At 40.8% G+C, this 18101-nt stretch overlaps 2 long non-coding RNA genes across 2 annotated transcripts; both read right to left on the minus strand.

Annotated features, from left to right (window-relative positions):
- Positions 1–1023: 1023 nt before the first annotated feature.
- On the minus strand, positions 1024–1484 carry LOC144902131 (uncharacterized). The gene is made up of 3 exons (XR_013630415.1): positions 1392–1484; positions 1226–1298; positions 1024–1144 (listed from the first exon to the last, which is right to left on the minus strand). It is a non-coding gene; the product is annotated as an uncharacterized LOC144902131 (long non-coding RNA).
- Positions 1485–3772: 2288 nt separating this feature from the next.
- LOC144902091 (uncharacterized) lies at positions 3773–4842 on the minus strand. Its single transcript, XR_013630346.1, has 3 exons — positions 4704–4842; positions 4232–4478; positions 3773–3802 (listed from the first exon to the last, which is right to left on the minus strand). It is a non-coding gene; the product is annotated as an uncharacterized LOC144902091 (long non-coding RNA).
- Positions 4843–18101: the final 13259 nt, after the last annotated feature.

Here is an 18101-nt window from a genome sequence, read left to right on the forward strand (position 1 = left end):
CACAAAAACGCAACACAGCCACAGGTTGAGGCACCTGTGAAATTAATTCAACATTTCATAACTAAACCAAAGACCTGGGATTTATTCCCTTAATTGGGAATCGTATTATTAGAATGATTATTTTTTGACTTCCACTTTCCTCATGCAGGTATGGACTTCCCACACTAGTGTGCCAGTCGCCTCCTTCTGGACGTTTGGTGTCTACTATACACTCAGTTGGAGTCCACCTGCAGTAAATTCAGTTGATTGGACATGATTTGGAAATATAATAACTGTCTATATAAGGTCCCACAGTTGACTGTGCATGTCAGAGCACAAACGCCAAGCATGAAGTCAAAAGAACTGTCTGTAGACCAGCGAGACAGGATTGTCTTGAGGCACAAATCTGGGGAAGGATACAGAAACACTTCAGCTGCTTTGAAGGTCCCAATGAGCACAGTGGCCTCCATCCCCACAGTGAAGCATGGTGGTGGCAGCATCATGCAGCAGCAGCAGGAACTGGCAGACTAGTCAGGATAGAAGGAAAAATGAATGCAACAATATATAGAGATATCCTGGATGAAAATATTGCTGCATTCATTTTTCCTTCTATCCTGGCTAGTCGAATAATGGGGGCCACTGTGCTCATTGGGACCTTCAAAGCAGCAGAAATGTTTCTGTATCCTTCCCCAGATTTGTGCCTCAAGACAATCCTGTCTCGCAGGTCTACAGACAGTTCTTTTGACTTCATGCTTGGCGTTTGTGCTCTGACATGCACAGTCAACTGTGGGACCTTATATAGACAGTTATTATCTCAAGGATGATCAGTGGAAAAAAGATGCACCTGAGCTCAATTTTGAGCTTCATGGCAAAGGCTGTGAATACTTATGTAAATGTGATTTTTTTGTTTTCTATTTTTAATAAATTCAAAAAAGTAAAAAAAAAAACTTTCACATTGTCATAATGGAGTATTTTGTGTAGAATTTTGAGGTAAGAGATTAAATTAATACAATTGGGAATGAGGCTGTAACTTGACAAAATGTGGAAAAAGTGAAGCGCTGTGAATACTTTCCGGATGTACTGTATGTGCCCTGGGATTGGCTGGCCACCGGTCCAGGGTGTACCCCGCCTCTCGCCCCAAATCAGGCTCCAGCATACCCCCACCCTAGTGAGGATAAGAGACATAGAAAATGAATGAATAACTAAACCATGTTGGTGTCATTCAACAGCTGTACTGTAATCTTACCTTGTCTAAGCTGTTGGGACCAAATTCTTGAGCGTCAACATCCTTCAGTATTCTGTTAAATGGATGGAGAATGCTGCACATGTAATTCATGTGGCAGCCAGAATATCTGTATTCATTAGTGCAGTCCAAAAAAGGAAAAGCAAGGCGATAGGGGCAGAAGGCATACCATGGAGCAGTCCAGAGACAAAAGAACTCCCAAAAACAGCTGGAGGAGGTCGCGGTCCACTGGGCAGTACACTGAAAAAAAATTTGGAGTGCCATTTACTTGAGAAAAGCTAGGTAACAATTTGCACGCACAATTCCCAAGCAACTTTTCCTTGGGAAATACTCTGGTCAAATTTACTTTTTTTGAATGAAAGAGGTACTCTTTGCTAGTAAATTTGACCCCAAACTACCTTTGAATCTACTTCAAAATCCATATAAATGTACTCGCTTTTCAGGATTGTTTAACTAGTTTTCCCTGACTTTATTTGGAGCAAATTATAAGTAATATTTACATGATTTAAGCTACCACCTACACCACTTTTCCAATATGATTGTGTAGTATTTTTTTAAGATGGCCTTCTTTGAATGAAATGATCTTAACACATCTTCTACAAAACATTATTTCAAACCAGAACAGCTTCACTGCATTTGTAGTAAAGCTGTATTTACTTCCAGATGACTGTGCACAAAAACACAACACAGCCACAGGTTGAGGCACCTGTGAAATGAATTCAACATTTCATAACTAAACCAAAGACCTGGGATTTATTCCCTTAATTGGGAATCGTATTATTAGAATGATTATTTTTTGACTTCCACTTTCCTCATGCAGGTATGGACTTCCCACACTAGTGTGCCAGTCGCCTCCTTCTGGACGTTTGGTGTCTACTATACACTCAATTGGAGTCCACCTGCAGTAAATTCAGTTGACTGGACATGATTTGGAAATACAATAACTGTCTATATAAGGTCCCACAGTTGACTGTGCATGTCAGAGCACAAACGCCAAGCATGAAGTCAAAAGAACTGTCTGTAGACCTGCGAGACAGGATTGTCTTGAGGCACAAATCTGGGGAAGGATACAGAAACATTTCTGCTGCTTTGAAGGTCCCAATGAGCACAGTGGCCCCCATTATTCGACCAGCCAGGATAGAAGGAAAAATGAATGCAGCAATATTTTCATCCAGGATATCTCTATATATTGTTGCATTCATTTTTCCTTCTATCCTGACTAGTCTGCCAGTTCCTGCTGCTGAAAAACATCCCCACAGCATGATGCTGCCACCACCATGCTTCACTGTAGGGATGGAGGCCACTGTGCTCATTGGGACCTTCAAAGCAGCAGAAATGTTTCTGTATCCTTCCCCAGATTTGTGCCTCAAGACAATCCTGTCTCGCAGGTCTACAGACAGTTCTTTTGACTTCATGCTTGGCGTTTGTGCTCTGACATGCACAGTCAACTGTGGGACCTTATATAGACAGTTATTATCTCAAGGATGATCAGTGGAAAAAAGATGCACCTGAGCTCAATTTTGAGCTTCATGGCAAAGGCTGTGAATACTTATGTAAATGTGATTTTTTTGTTTTCTATTTTTAATAAATTCAAAAAAGTAAAAAAAAAAACTTTTTCACATTGTCATAATGGAGTATTTTGAGGTAAGAGATTAAATTAATACAATTGGGAATGAGGCTGTAACTTGACAAAATGTGGAAAAAGTGAAGCGCTGTGAATACTTTCCGGATGTACTGTATGTGCCCTGGGATTGGCTGGCCACCGGTCCAGGGTGTACCCCGCCTCTCGCCCCAAATCAGGCTCCAGCATACCCCCACCCTAGTGAGGATAAGAGACATAGAAAATGAATGAATAACTAAACCATGTTGGTGTCATTCAACAGCTGTACTGTAATCTTACCTTGTCTAAGCTGTTGGGACCAAATTCTTGAGCGTCAACATCCTTCAGCATTCTGTTAAATGGATGGAGAAATCATTTCAATTATGGCAACTACAAAATCTAAAATCATCACAATGGTTAGTAGTCCAAACGACAAAGCTGCTTGACAATATTTGTTGGGTTTTTTTTTTGTTTTTTTTTTTTTAAACAAAACACTCAAAATCAACTTAGTTCTTAACCCTAAGATGCATGAGTGACTGGACCCTACACTCTTCCATAAGAGTCCATATTTCTTGAAATGTATAAAAGGTAAGTTAAAAATTTGAATGGTATTATATTAAAAACATGTTTTTTTTCGGAATAACTGGAATATGAAATGATAAAAAAAAAATCATTATGAAGATATTTCAAGAAAACAACCTGACTGGGTCATTTTTGACCCACTTATGCATCTATGGGTTAATACACATTTTTCATCTGTGTCTTGAAACCTAACCTAAACAAAACTCTTTTTTCCTCACAACGGGATATCGTTGAGGAACTCCATTATCCAACTCTTTAAATCAATAAAACTTAAAAGGCTAAACTGCCATTTCCAGATTCAAATAACCATATACATATTGTAATGTTACCTTCTGTAGGGGTTGGCCACCTTGACCCCGGCGGCGGCATCTCTGTGGCGCGTCCTTCACCCCAGGTGTCTAGAGATCGTGTATGTGTATAGGTGAAATTAAAGTTCCAAAATTCACTTCCATGGAATACTTGTCACAAACAAAAACTCCCGCTCCCCGACGGTATCCACAAGACTCAGGTCGCTAGCATACTTCAACAAATGTTTGCGCTACACGCGGTTCCCATGGCTTAGAGGACACTGTTGCTGCCAAAATAATCACATAACATATATAAAAGGGACGAATCCTTACACATTTAATAAACATAAAAATCTCCTGTTCTGCAACCGAAAACAGCTCGCAGTTGATAGCGAGCTAGCTAGCTAGCTAGCTAGCTGGCTGGCAGGCTAAAGGTAAGCTAATGCTAACGTCGCGTATGTCACATTATGACACTGACGTAAACATTGAACAGGAACAGGAAAGGTGACAGAAAACAAGTCAGATAAGCATATGACCTACCCATATGGCTCCACATCGATGAATTTCCTTGTTAAACGACTGTCCACGTCGTCTTCCGTCGTCTTCCATCGTCTTCCCGTGAAAACATGGCGCCCTCGAACTTCGCCTTGGGAAGTCTGAGCTCAAACGATCCTCTGACGCATGCGCAGAATGGCATGGCACAAGGTGGCCATGTTCACTGTGAGTAGCTGCTGCAATCAATTACAGGTGTGACCGGTGGACCAGCCTCCTGCCATAGAAGGGAGTTCTGTAAAACAAAAAAAGGAGGGAAAGCGCAGTCAATATGCTTTCAAACTATATAGAATTCAGCCTGCTGTCTGCTTTAGTTTTTTGAATATGAGCCTCTGAAGTTGAAGGCCGTGTGCTACTTAAGCTAGCTCAATGTATGCCGTTTAAAGGTCACTTAAAGCCATTTAACAATTATAATGTTTTAATAGCGTGTACAAAGAGTACAGAGAGTTTGCGTACTTACTACTCACACTTGTTCAATTTTCTTCAAAGTGCGTAAGAAGCAGGTTGCCCTCAGGCCGTCCCTCTTTTATTTGAAACCGCTCTATAGCGTGCCGGGCGGGGCTTCCGGCCGTCCGTGCTTCATCTGAATGTTGCGACCATCGTTTCCGGAAAGTGCGTCATGGCCCTTTAAGAAAAATGGCATTGTGGGAAGTCTGTGTGCTGTAGTTCTGCGTTTTTGGCACTAGGTGTCTCTGTTCTGCTTGTACACAGTGTGAACGCACTTAAGTGCAAGTATGCAAGTGTATGTTAAAAGTTGGCTTCTGCATGCATGTGCTTCTACCATATAAGACCATTCACTCGGGAAAGAGACGCCCACAGGAGGACTGAGGCTTCCAAAAGAAGACTTTGACTTTGTACCGCCCATAAGCGAGATAGGTCAGAGTCATCCAAGCTCTCGTCCACCTGTTATTTTTGGAGAAAAGGTCTCTGATTTGCTGTGCTAACCCACTGTTCTTTTAAGGAGAAGGACCTTTGGTCAAGCAACTTTTTCCTACGGAGCGACAAATTCTTGGAACTCCGCACCAAGTGCCTGATCTACCCACTATTGCTTCATTTTCCAAGCATCTTCAACTTTGGAAAATCAAACCCGTTGCCACTGATTGTGATCATTTTTAACTTGTCCACTGCTGCTGATTTGTTGTGTGTTATTATCTATTGTATGTTATAATGTTGCATTTTTACATAGTTGGGTAGCCACAAATTATAACTGCTAATTCATTATTGTAGTATGTCATAAGTCTGTAATTCTGTCATCATTTATCTTTTATTCTTAGGCAGGAGAGCAACGTGCAATTCAACAAGCACTTTATATTTCTGTTCTATACACTCTAAAAAAAAATATAGTGGCTCAGCTTAATTCAATGAAGGTAACAATTTGCGTCAATCTTTTTAAGAAATTCCAACTAAAACCTTTCAGTAAATCCAACAAGTCTTTTAATGTTAGAAACTAAGTTATTTAAGGACAACCGACATGATTTACTTCATCCTGCAAACAGTTAATTAAGGTGAACCAACTTCATTTTAATAAAATGGTTCAAGTTCAATTCAGGTGAACCAACTCAATTTTAATAAAATGGTTAAAGTTCAATGAAGTTGTCAATATAATTAATTTAAGCTATTCCAGCTCATTTGTTTTTCATTCCTCATCACAAATATTTCAAATTGTTTTCTCAATTGTTTTTTTTATCAATAACATTAATTTTATGAACATAAATACAGTTCAGTCAGTTTAATGGTCAAACTTGTTTATTACATATAATCAGTGGTGGAAAGTAACGGAGTAAATTTACTTGAGTACAGATTTTAAGGATTTGTACTTTGTAATTTGTACTCGAGTAGAAAATTGATTTCATACTCTTACTCGAGTAACATTTTGACAGAGCTACTTTTACTTGTAGTGGAGTAAATTTGACAAGGAGGATTTGTACTCTTACTCAAGTACTGAAGTCGTGTACTCACTCCACCACTGCATATAATGGCCAACTTGTCCAACTGTTTACCATCAAATAAACATGGAGGAGCTCCAAATGAAGACATGAAATCAAATATTACATATTATACATATTTCTTCCTGAAGAATATTGAAACATATTTTACATAGCAGTCATACTTCTTCCAAAAAAGAACACAGAATATATCAAATGTGTACGTATGTATGTAGGTCTAAATATTGACAGCTAACAGCTCAAAAGTAAAAAAAAAAAATGACAAACTAGTCTTCAAAATGATCCTTCAAAGAAATGACTTGTATTAAACTGCATTAAACATAACAGTGAAATTAGAATGCAGCCTAATTTTCAGTGCAGCAGTTTAGCTTTTAGAGACATTACCTTGGGACTTGCTCTCAGAGCATCCAGCTCAAGGAATATCTTTTGAAATACCTCAAAAGTGCTTTTCAGGTAACTCTTTTGGGTAACTCAGGTTGAGTGCATACATTAGTCCCATGAGCAAGGCACATGCTCTTGGGACAGTCAGGCCATCCAGGACTTCTGCTCCCTCAATCACCACTGTTGCGTTGGCTGGTTCAGATGCCCCTCTGCTCACAACAATCTTCATCACTTCATCACCATTCTGGCATAAGTAGATCAGAGTCAACATCAGTGTTTTTTGTCTTATGTAAAAACAAGAATAATGTACAGTGAATCTGCACTTGGGTTAACTTCAGGATTTAACGTGGGCTTTGGGGACGGCTGTTTAGTAGCAAAACAAACATTTTTAATGACATACTTTTGACAAACAAACGCTGCCCATAAAGTTCTGATAAAACGTAGAAAACTTTCACTTTTCACCAAACTTCCTGAATATATCACTGATGGTCCTGATTTTGGTTCCTATCATTCAGTTGCACCCAGTCATTCAGTCTGCCACCCCTAAATACTGCCCAGGTTAAATCCTTGAAGTTGAAGTGTTGGATTACTTAGCAGCTGTTCTTTAAAGAGATCCTCCTCCTGTTCTCTCAGGTACACGATTAGGCTACGGATTGCAGCTTCTCTCCTACTTTCTACCGACTGGTCCTGTAAATAAAATAATACAAGAAAATGAAACAATCTTTAAAAAGATGAATTTATGATTTATTGATTGAAATATTTATTTAACTAACCCATCAACACCTCCTAAAAATAAAGTGATTTTTTTTTCTATTTGAAATGAACCTTGTTACATTTATTTATACCTCTAGCAGCATGTTCTTTATGTGCTGAATCTCCTCCTCTTGAGGACACCAGTGCCATTATTTTTGGGGTATACTGGTCCAGTTTTGCCATGAATGTTCTCTCAAGGCAACCAGCGGTGATCCTTCTGAATTCTTCATTTATCTGTATAAAATACAAATAAAAAGGTGCAATTTGTTCATGTAGTAAATTGACTGACATAGCACATACTGCAAACCATTTTATAAAACAATATTAACCTGAGTTGCATCGAAAAGAGCCGGCCATCGGTCTCTTATGTCACAGATTTGTGGTGCTTGTGGTGCAACTTCCTGCCTGCGAATGGAGAAAGTCTTTGCCATTTTCTCACTGATGACCTGGCAGTTGTTCCTCTTCTTTACTTCATCAAGGAGCTCCAAAGTTCCTTCTGTTTCTCCTTGTGGGTGAGGAGGTAAATAGTTCACCTCTGCCTGCCCTTCTTGGCTTTTTTTTTGGATATTCTTTGCAGGGGCTTTCTCATGCTCTATGCTCGCTTCTTTCTGAGAGAGTTCACATCAAGCTCAGGGCATCCTAGCCCTCTCCATTTAGATCTATAGCTGGCCATTTTATGTTTTAGTCTTTGTTGCCATGCGTAGCATCCATTATATGACCCTGGTTCTTTAAGGCAAGGATGCTTCTGAATCAGTGCCTCAGCAACATGGTTAAACTGCGCACTAGTGGGGTAAGATGCTTTCAGCCAGCTTCTCAAGGATGTCTGGAGGCAAAGGATTGTGGCAAAGTTGAGCTGAATTCCATCCTTCTTGAAAACTTCATTTCCTGAGGCCAGCACAAGCTCTGTGTCGTAAGCAAAATTAGGTACAGGAAATGTAGTGGGCCAACACTGTGTACGGTGAGTAACCTGTTCAGGTGATGAAAGTGTGATCAGTGTGTCCTGCGATCCAGAGGAACAGCTGCTGCTAGCAGGATGGACAGAGGTCTCAGAATTAGGGAGCGAGGCTACTGATGCACTTTCAAAGGAACTGTCAGTACCCATCAGTAAAGGTCAGAGTAACTGTAGGAGGTTCAACAATGTGAACCACCTTAATGGTATCCTTGTCCTTGGTGTCACTTGTTGAGGTAAGAGAAAAATATTCCTCTCCAAAGTCAGCATCCTTATAATGCAAGGTAAAGTTCCCATCAAGCCCAAATTTCTCCCTCACAATAGACTCAAGTTCATCAGGGATTCCATCCGGTAAGTCCAGTTTGCCAATTTCACGGTCCTGAAGAATGATCCCAAGTTTGGCTTGAGGAGACATCAGGGTATCTATTAGAGAAAACATGACATCAGTTTGGGTTCTAGAATACATGCAGACACATCATATAATCATCATCATTCAGTATGGGAGAAGAATATGACCACTAAAAATGACTCTAGATAAATAAAAGCTTTGGACTTTGAATTTTCATCACATTTATCATATAGTAAACTAGTATGCTGACAAGTACTGGTTGATTCAGTCTCCAAGAAATTTGACATCACACATCCGTGACATTTCCTCATCATCAAACTTCACACCAAGTCTTAGATTTGTGTCCATAAGTATACTTCTACAAAAGCCAATGCAAAGAATCCTATATGCCTGCTTATACTATGATTAAATGTTGAAGACTTTTATTTCTGTGGCAAAGACAAGGATAGGAACAAAGCTTTGTTCACTTGAACATTTCCCCCTGAAGAATAATGTCATAAAAGTCAAACTACAAAGATCTTGTACCATCTTGTTGTCCATCTCGTGTCAGTATTATGGAGCTCATATTTACAACTACTACTAATCATAATTTCAGATCTCCATATTGGCATAGTCATCAAGAGCCTAACATCCTCTCCTCAGCGAGAATCAGTGTGGTCTGGGTTTAAAAGTCTTACCATGCTTCTGGCAAATTGACAAACTAATATTGTCTCATGTTTGATTATAGGTTGAACATTATCACACTTCATCACAAAAATATGATTGGAATACACACATTCAAGGAGTTGTATATTCTCACTACACCTGCAAGTGAAAATGATCATTTGTGCTCAAGTGTGGGGCAAGCACGTTCATTGAAAAAAAACAACAACTTTGTTTTTGTAATGAGACAGTAACCCCATATACAGAGAGGATGATGCCATTTTTGAGGTCTCTCCTATAAACTCAAACAAATGATGAGTTATACTGACCCCTTTGCAATCTATGGTACATTCATGTAGCACTTCTGGGTCACCATACGCTTCCCTGCAACACCGTATGCTGCCATGGGGAAGATGTCAAACAACTCACGAGGCTCAATGAGCTTGAAAACACTTGTTGTGTTTCTAAGATGCTCAATATACCATGAATTGAAACATTTGACAATGAAGCCAACCTTGCCATTTATGACAACAAGCTGCATCAATTCTACAAAATCTGGCAGACCACCTGTTGAACCATGTGCCAAGATCATGCCAGTGGAATAACTGGTGCCACTGTAGCACACTGTGTTTGCCATGTGGACAAATGATTCACCAGGGAATTTTCATTCCACTGCTTTCTTAATGTCTTCCCTCAGCACAGTCAAATCCACTGTTGACACTTTTGCTACTTGTAGAGACTGAACAATTTTACTGCCATGTAGATGGTATGCAATCATTAACTGATGCTTCACTGCAAGAGACAACAGAATGTTTCGGAAGCTATGCGTATGTCTGACCACACGCTTCAAAAAGCTGTGCTTAGCTTCAAAGCGCATAGTCCACAAAGTGAACCAAATGAACCAAGTGGACCAAAAGCTTTCATCTGGCTGGTGTGGGTAGTGTTCAAGAAAATGATGCTTTCCTGAGGGAAAACCTCCAGGAATCTGTGCCGATGCTCAGAAATCTTGCTTTCAAGGAAACAAACAGCGAGGTCTGTGTGAACAGGAGAAAGGACAAGTTCAACTATGTCCTTAAGGTTCAGAAGGATCAGCCATGCTGGTTCATTCTCAGGGATTCTTTCTCCAACCATCAGGGGAAGGAGGCGAAGCAAAGCCCAGTTTTCATGGGCATTTCCACCAACAGTTTTTCTTGCAGCAAAAGTCAGTGGAACTGGTTGCGGTGCATCCGTTCTATCTGTCCATCTGTATGGGAACTCTTTGATTCATTGATTTCATTCCTCGAGTGTGAAATATTTCTCTTTGATGAACACATTTAGGCATAGTGCTAACTCTAAAGGCACAACGCCTTCAAAGAGATCATGTAGCAAATCAGGTGGATAGCCAGATAAAACATTGAAATATTTGAGTTTGTCAGTCAGTGGGCACTGTCTCTTTACTCCATAACAATGAGAAGAATGCACTTGTATCTCTCTGTGCTGTCTGAACATGCAACCTGTGCTCTTGTGTTGTTCCTGTTTTAACTTCACTCACCTGGAATTGAGATCTTTCTCCAAGACAGAACCTGCAGGTGTGTGTACTTGTGAGACGTGAGAAGCTCTCCACAAACCCTCCAATAGAGTGGGCACCAAGGTTATCTGCAACGACACAATACACAGTACCTTTGACTCGTAGACCTATTGAAGGAATGTAAAGTCCTTCTTCTTCTAGGCTGGCAAGGAAGGTCCTTAAGCAGTGGTTCTAACACAGCACTATAGCCAAACTTTTGAACATCATCAGCCTTGCAGAGAATGGCAAGGTAGATTGATGTGAGCGAGGATCTGAGCAATGGTGGCACATTGGCTAAAACCCAATACACAGCAGTCATTTTGTGTTTTTTTCTTGATGTGCCAAGTGGATTACACACTTCAAAATCATCCACATACAGAATGAGAGAAATGGCTGGATTCTTTTCTCATAGCAATTTATTGTTTTTCAAATGTATGCCATCATGAAATGAATTGTAGTGAGTGTCAGAGCTGCTGTCTGCTTCAGAGCTATGTTTGAGCAAATCCTGGATCTCTTTTTTTCTTCAAAACCTCATGCAAGGACTTTCAAATTGGTACATGTTGGAAACTTTTCTTCTCCCTGAGAAGAACTGAGAAGACATGATTAGATATTCTGTAGGTTCCACCATGGAAAAATGCTCCCTTCTTTTGTAGGTGGAAAGGTGGAAAGAGGAGCAGTATGTCCTAGAGCTAATGTCATTGGCTTAGACTTGCACAGATAGGTCTGTCGCCATCTCTGAGATGATCACATCATCAACTTTTCATCAACAATTATGCCTCTTTAAGCATGACTGTAAAATATCTTTCAAAAGAGGACCTGAAGCTGATGAAGAAATAAAGTGCAGTTCTTCCACTAACTCATGAATACACCTTTGTGGTACATTGAATATGCTTTCCATTTTCAACAGCAGGTGGGCTACATTTTTTTCAATGAAGTTGCAGTGGCAGTTCTCTCATTTCTTCATCTTCAGGATCTTCACTCACTGTAACCTCCATATCCTCGTCAAAAGGATCATATCAAAAGGACCCCTGTATTTGAAAGATGAACATACAGTACCTCTGCAAGAGCTCAGGCTTGAAGTCATCCAGGGAATGAGGAGTGTGTTTCCGGCTCCTATGAGAGGCAAATGTTCCAGAAATGTTTGTTTTGAGAGCAAGAGCAATTTTCAAAAACACAAGACACTGTTTCCTGCTTTTTTAAATGACGGCCAATGTGTTCAAAGTATTCTCTTTCTGTGGAGATGGTGTTTAAAGAGCAACATGAACATTTCAAAGACAGAACTTCTCTGCGTGTCCCTGTCTCACGAGTTGAATGGCTTCTTGACAGATGGGTTCTCAGGCTGCCCCATGTTTTAAACGAGCAATAACGCTCCCAATAACGCTCCCAATGGAGGCAAGGGAGAAGTTCTCCACCATGGCCACCATGGTCTAAGCCTATAATGCTTTCAAAGATCACTTTTTCTTGACACAAGTTTACAGGTCCAATTCATTTTTAAAACTAAACAAAGCTCTATTTAAACGGCTTTGAATTTTTTCATGACATTTGGAATTGTTTAGTGATTCATAGCTTTAGTGCTTACAGCGTGTGCAGCATGACTTGGAAAAATATATTGCCTATGATGTGTTTCTAAATTGAAGATGGAAAAACTGTGAAAAATGTGCTTGCAACCAACTGCACAAAAATGATCCTTTGTCTTGGGTTCTAAAGGATTTGAAATATGGTTGAACTGCTTCACAATATTTTGGACTTTTAAAGTGAGCTAAATGAGAAAAAAAAACACTACACACCACTATACACACATTTTGTGTGTATACATTCATTCCTAACTTCAGAAAATGCCACCTGTCTCAATAGCAAAAGAGAAAAATAGCCAGGCCTACTGCAGCCTTACTAAAAGGAAACTTGTTCTATGGCGTATCTACAACTAATGTGGGTGCCTTAACCTCTCATAGACACACACCAACACGTCACTTAAAACAGAAACTACTAGCTGGCCAAACTTCATCAATGTAGTCCAAACTTGGAAAAAATGTGAACAAAACAATACACTCATTTCTCTTACCTTGATAAGAGTGATATACTAACTAACGTTTACCGCTAATTCAAATCGTTCGGCTGCCACAGACGTCTTTGTCTGACGATAAACGGTCGAGGGGCGGCGCTGGGCGAGAGAGCGCGGGCAAAAGGACATTTATGAACAGCTTCAGTTCTAAAGTTTTGTAACATGCAGTTATAGGCAGCTATGAAGCTACCATTTTACAAAATGGCTACATTCGCTTCATTTCAATGATGTCTGCGTTAACACGAATTAGTGCAACATTTGCTGATACAGTTAGTAGCCGTTATGAACAAAATAAAGCAAAAACAGTTACTTACCTCGTATTGCTCCATAGAAACTCTTGTTTTTTTCTTGGGATTTTGGGGATTTTCCAACAGGCATTAATAGCAGTCGCAGTCTGGCTCCTCTCTGTACGTGATTGCAGGATAAAACCAGAAGCAGGAGCAGGAGCAGAGCAGCTTCTGAAAGCTGTTGAACATTTGGCTCTAGCTGTGGGAATATGTCATTTCATCAAGTTTTAACAACCTTTTAAGTGAGAATGTGACCCTGTAGCTTACCTTCATCCAGAAAATTCGGAGAAACGTTTGGTCCTGACATCTCGGAGACATCGTACAATAGAACGTCTTCCCTGTTTTTTTCAAAATAAAAGCTCCCATTACTATGAACATGAAACATGAGCGGTGCTCTTGTTTTGAAACGGCATGTTTAATGTGGCCTTTGAATTACCCCTGGGGACAGATAAAGTTTTTGTATTTGAATTTGTTCAAAAGTTTGCTTCAAAATATACATACATATTTAAGTTAACATTTCTATTTTTCTATTTTCAGCTGGGCCAACTTCTTCAAATAAGTTAACAACTTGTTTTAATAAGTCAGTGACACAAGTTTATCGTTTTATGTTGAAAAAGCTCTTGATTTTAACTCAACTCAACTAACTAAGCCCATATTTTCAGCTGGACCAACTTCTTCAAATAAGTTACCAACTTGTTATAATAAGTCCATGTAACAACCTTATTCTTTTATGTTGAAAAAGCTCTTGATTTTAAGCTCAACTAACTAATCCCATGAATCATTTTTAGAGTCTAGTTCTCTCAGTATTATAAAATGACCATTGTTGGTATTTCATGATTGTAAAATGTTTGGAGAATTGTCAAATGAAAATAGCACTTTACAGCATCTAGTGTGCACTTGGGCAAGTTGCAATATAGTAATACGCATGAAACACATAACCTTGCATGTTTTATGAATAATGTGATTTATATGTTCAAAACCAAGCTGCCAATGGGAAGTGCAAATTAGCCATACGGCTATCATCTCCCATGTCCCATTTTTTCAAAAATCAATCAATCTACACATTTCTTACATATAGTACCTTTAAGACTGACAGCACTCAGTCTGTGACCATCGCTGTCTATGGTCCTGAAGTCTCAGACAGGTCACAGCCCAGAAGGTCCTACAATCAAACACATAGGATTTCTGAACATTTACACCTCTGATCACAACAGTCATAGTACATAGTACATAGTACGGCTGACTTGGGGGCGAGATGCGGGGTACACCCTGGACCGGTGGCCAGTACACCACAACTGTAATGTAAAGTATTACAATATCAAATTGCATTTTGTGAAAACAAACTAAATGATGCTGTAAATAGTACAGGCTATAGACATTAAGCAAAACATCTTAATGTTTTGCTTAAGCTCCAGCTTAAAGGGCCAGCCTTAGAGGGCCAGCCTCTCAGAAGGCTGGCCCTCTAAGGCTGGCCCTCTAAGCTGTCCCTTTAAGGCTGGCCCTCTAAGGCTGGCCCTTTAAGCTGGCCCTTTTAGCATGTGTTTAGCAGTTGAAATATATACATACTACAGATGTAGCGGCTGCAGATATGGCCGGTGAAATGAAAAGGCTTACCTCAAAGTTGTTTTCTGTAGGGATGGATATCAAAGAGGGTTGTGAGCATGCAGCTTGTTGACCGACCACAGCAGGAGCCGCTGATCACCTGCACCTGCTGGCCCTTTAGTGCTTCCCTGTAGCACAGACAGCAAATCATGAGGGGAACTACCGTCAGTTGACCAAGTCATATGGCTGCTCCTGATTAGGGTGGTGGCGAGACATGGGTTACGCTGGCCCTTTAAGGCTGGAGCTTTAAGGCTGGAGCTTTAAGGCTAGCTCTGGCTGGCCTTCTAAGGCTGGCCCTCTAAGGCTGGCCCTCTAAGGCTGGCCCTTTAAGGCTGGCCCTTTAAGGCTGGCCCTTTAAGGCTGGCCCTTTAACGCTGGCCCTTTAACGCTGGCCCTTTCAGGCTGGAGCTTTAAGGCTAGCTCTGCCTGGCCCTCTAAGGCTGGCCCTCTAAGGCTGGCCCTCTAAGGCTGGCCCTCTAAGGCTGGCCCTCTGAGGCTGGCCCTCTAAGGCTGGCCCTCTAAGGCTGGCCCTTTAAGGCTGGAGCTTTAAGGCTAGCTCTGGCTGGCCCATTAAGGCTGGCCCCTTAAGCTGTCCCTCTAAGGCTGGCCCTCTAAGGCTGGCCCTCTAAGGCTGGAGCTTTAAGCCTTAAAGCCTTAAAGAGCCAGCTGACCAAAGTTCAAGGGAACGTCCCCAAATGAGGAACAGGGCGGGGGCTCGTTGGGTCCCTGCTTCCAGGGACCGGGAAAGAGGTCTGGCCCGGGGGAAGGACCGTGCGTTTCCCTCCTCCTCCTCAGCCAGAGGGGGAGGAGCTTACTCAAAGCCTAACCCTAACCCTAACACTAACCCATTAATAAATAAATAAATATATGAATAAATAAATAAATATTTTAATAAATAAATAAATAAATAAAGAAGCATACAGATTTAAAATGATGTGTATATAGGTGTTTGTGTGTATGGGAGGAGTGTGGGGCAGTAAAACAACAGGGAGAGAGATTGGGAAGTTACTATGCTGTTACTTTCTTTTTACTTTCTCTTTAGTTTGGGTTGACAGCAGAAGCCTATATAAGGGAGAAGCAGAGGAAGAGTTGGTCACTCTTGTGTTGAGTGTGGAAGGAGAAGGACCTTTTTGTTTGACTGGTGTGCTACGCCTGAGGAAGATCCTAGTCGATCGAAACGTTGCGACATAGCACACCAACTTTCTAAGTCTAATTTAACATTTTATTTTGTTAAAACCTGTTGTTTGTTGTTTATTGTTTGTTGTTGTTTTTTCTCTTCAAAAAAAACCACAAAAAAATTACAAAAGAAAAAAGAAAAAAATATACATTTGATAATTATGTACCCCACGGATGGGGAATGGACTGTGGTGCGCTACGGTAGGGGGCGCTCTCGTGGCGACCAAAGTTCAAGGGAACGTCCCCAAATGAGGAACAGGGCGGGGGCTCGTTGGGTCCCTGCTTCCAGGGACCGGGAAGGAGGTCTGATGGCAACTCCGGTGTTCTCCGTGAGGGTGTTGGAACGCCGACTCGATACCAAATGAAATTGGCGCCAATGAAAACAATGCTGTTGCAAGACAAACCGTTTACTTCGGCACTTCTTCACGGTCGTGGCGGTGTTAACTGTCAGTATTTTCAGCCCCAAACCGTGGTAAGGGGCGGCTTGACTTCGTCAGAGAAAGAAACACGGTTGCCGGCTGCTTCCGGTCAACTTTATTTTTCAACTATCCAGCAACGAGAGAAGAGCGCGCGCACACACGAGATCCCCGCACTTCCTGGTTCACGCTCAACCCGCCCCACATAGCTGGCCAAACACATGCCTGCAACAGCGTTGAAAACTTCAAAAAAATAAGCAATACACATGTAATATATTCCCAAGCATTTTCAATAAAGAGTTTCAACAAGCACGTCTATTAGTTTTACAAACAGTAGTCGATGAATGTCCAACGGAGGTAAGACTATGGCCTAGCATTTTAGCTTGAACATATAAATCGTCGGTTCTTTTAACACGGTACCTATGTTTCAGCGTTTTTGACATCTCAAACATTAAATAGACACCTACTTACGGCATTCCCTCTATAATACTTCAGCTTGGCTGCCAACAAATTGACACAGCGTAATAGGGATCGTCGGCGCCATCTTCCGGACGAAACCAGGAATTGAAAACAGGAAGTTACATCGCGGATGTGACGTCGTTTTTCACAATGATTTTACACACTATAACAAGAGAAATAATACTTTATACTCTTGAAGCACCTTGGGCACCGTTCGTAGGGTGCTGTAAAAAAGGGGGTATTATTTGATTTGTTGGCTTTCATGTAACGTCACCGCTTACTGGCGGATCAGTACGGTGGCCTGTGAAGGACATACATAGATGATATCAGCCTCTATCGCCCTCCTGTGGCCACTTCGAAAACACACAAACGTCTTTTTGAAGTGTACTGTATTTTGGACTAACAAGTATATGTTGAAAGCACACAAATGACACATGATACAGATAACATAGCCAAGAGTTGCATAAAAGTAATTTTTAAGGAGAAGAAATTCAAGAATTGAAGCCCTTAATTAACATCCTCCCTCGCCGGCATCATAATCAGCAGTTCCTTGTCCTCTTCATAATGTAGGGTTGATAGGCGCACATCCCAGCGTGCTTTTTACAGCCCCACACATTTGTGTGCCTTGTGTATTGCATTGTTTTTACCCATTGATCCGTTCCCATCTGCCACACAGTGTGGATGCAATTTTTTCCAACTCCAAAACCAAGAAAAAAATCCCAGGAGCATTTCCATGTGGACAGCGCCTGAAAATCTACTGTATGGTAATAATGGCCTACATTGTGATACAATATATTTTTAAGTAAATAAAATGATTACAACTAGGGATGCCCAATAGTATCGGCCCCTATATTGGCATAACAATGTAATATCAGTCAATAACAGTATCAGGGTTTTGTTCCACACAATGAAAAAACTATTTAAAAAAAATGCTATTTTCTGTTGCGCAAATGATGACCTCATCAAAAATTGCGTAAACAACCGTGGTCTCCTTAGTGTGATTTGCAAGGACTAGAAAGCGTTGGTTATGCGTGGTGGAACTTCTTCCTTCAAGACTTCCAATTCCTATGGCAAAAGCTGCCAATCGGGAAATCATAGTGTGTATCACACGGGCTAATCAGCCTTGCGAAAGACGCCAAATTCACCATACTTTGCCATCATCACAAGTATTTCTCAGATTGTTGCTTACATTTGTACAATGATGTTTAAAGGCGTGTCCAGAAGGCAACTGCTGATGCTACGTCCGTTAGCTTGATAGCAGATATGTGTTAAAGCCATCGGAAATTGCCA

This window comes from Doryrhamphus excisus, linkage group LG19, assembly GCF_037039965.1.
Source record: "Doryrhamphus excisus strain RoL-2023G ecotype Guam linkage group LG19, RoL_Dexc_Guam_v1.1, whole genome shotgun sequence".
In the NCBI taxonomy this organism is placed as follows: Eukaryota; Metazoa; Chordata; class Actinopteri; order Syngnathiformes; family Syngnathidae; genus Doryrhamphus; species Doryrhamphus excisus.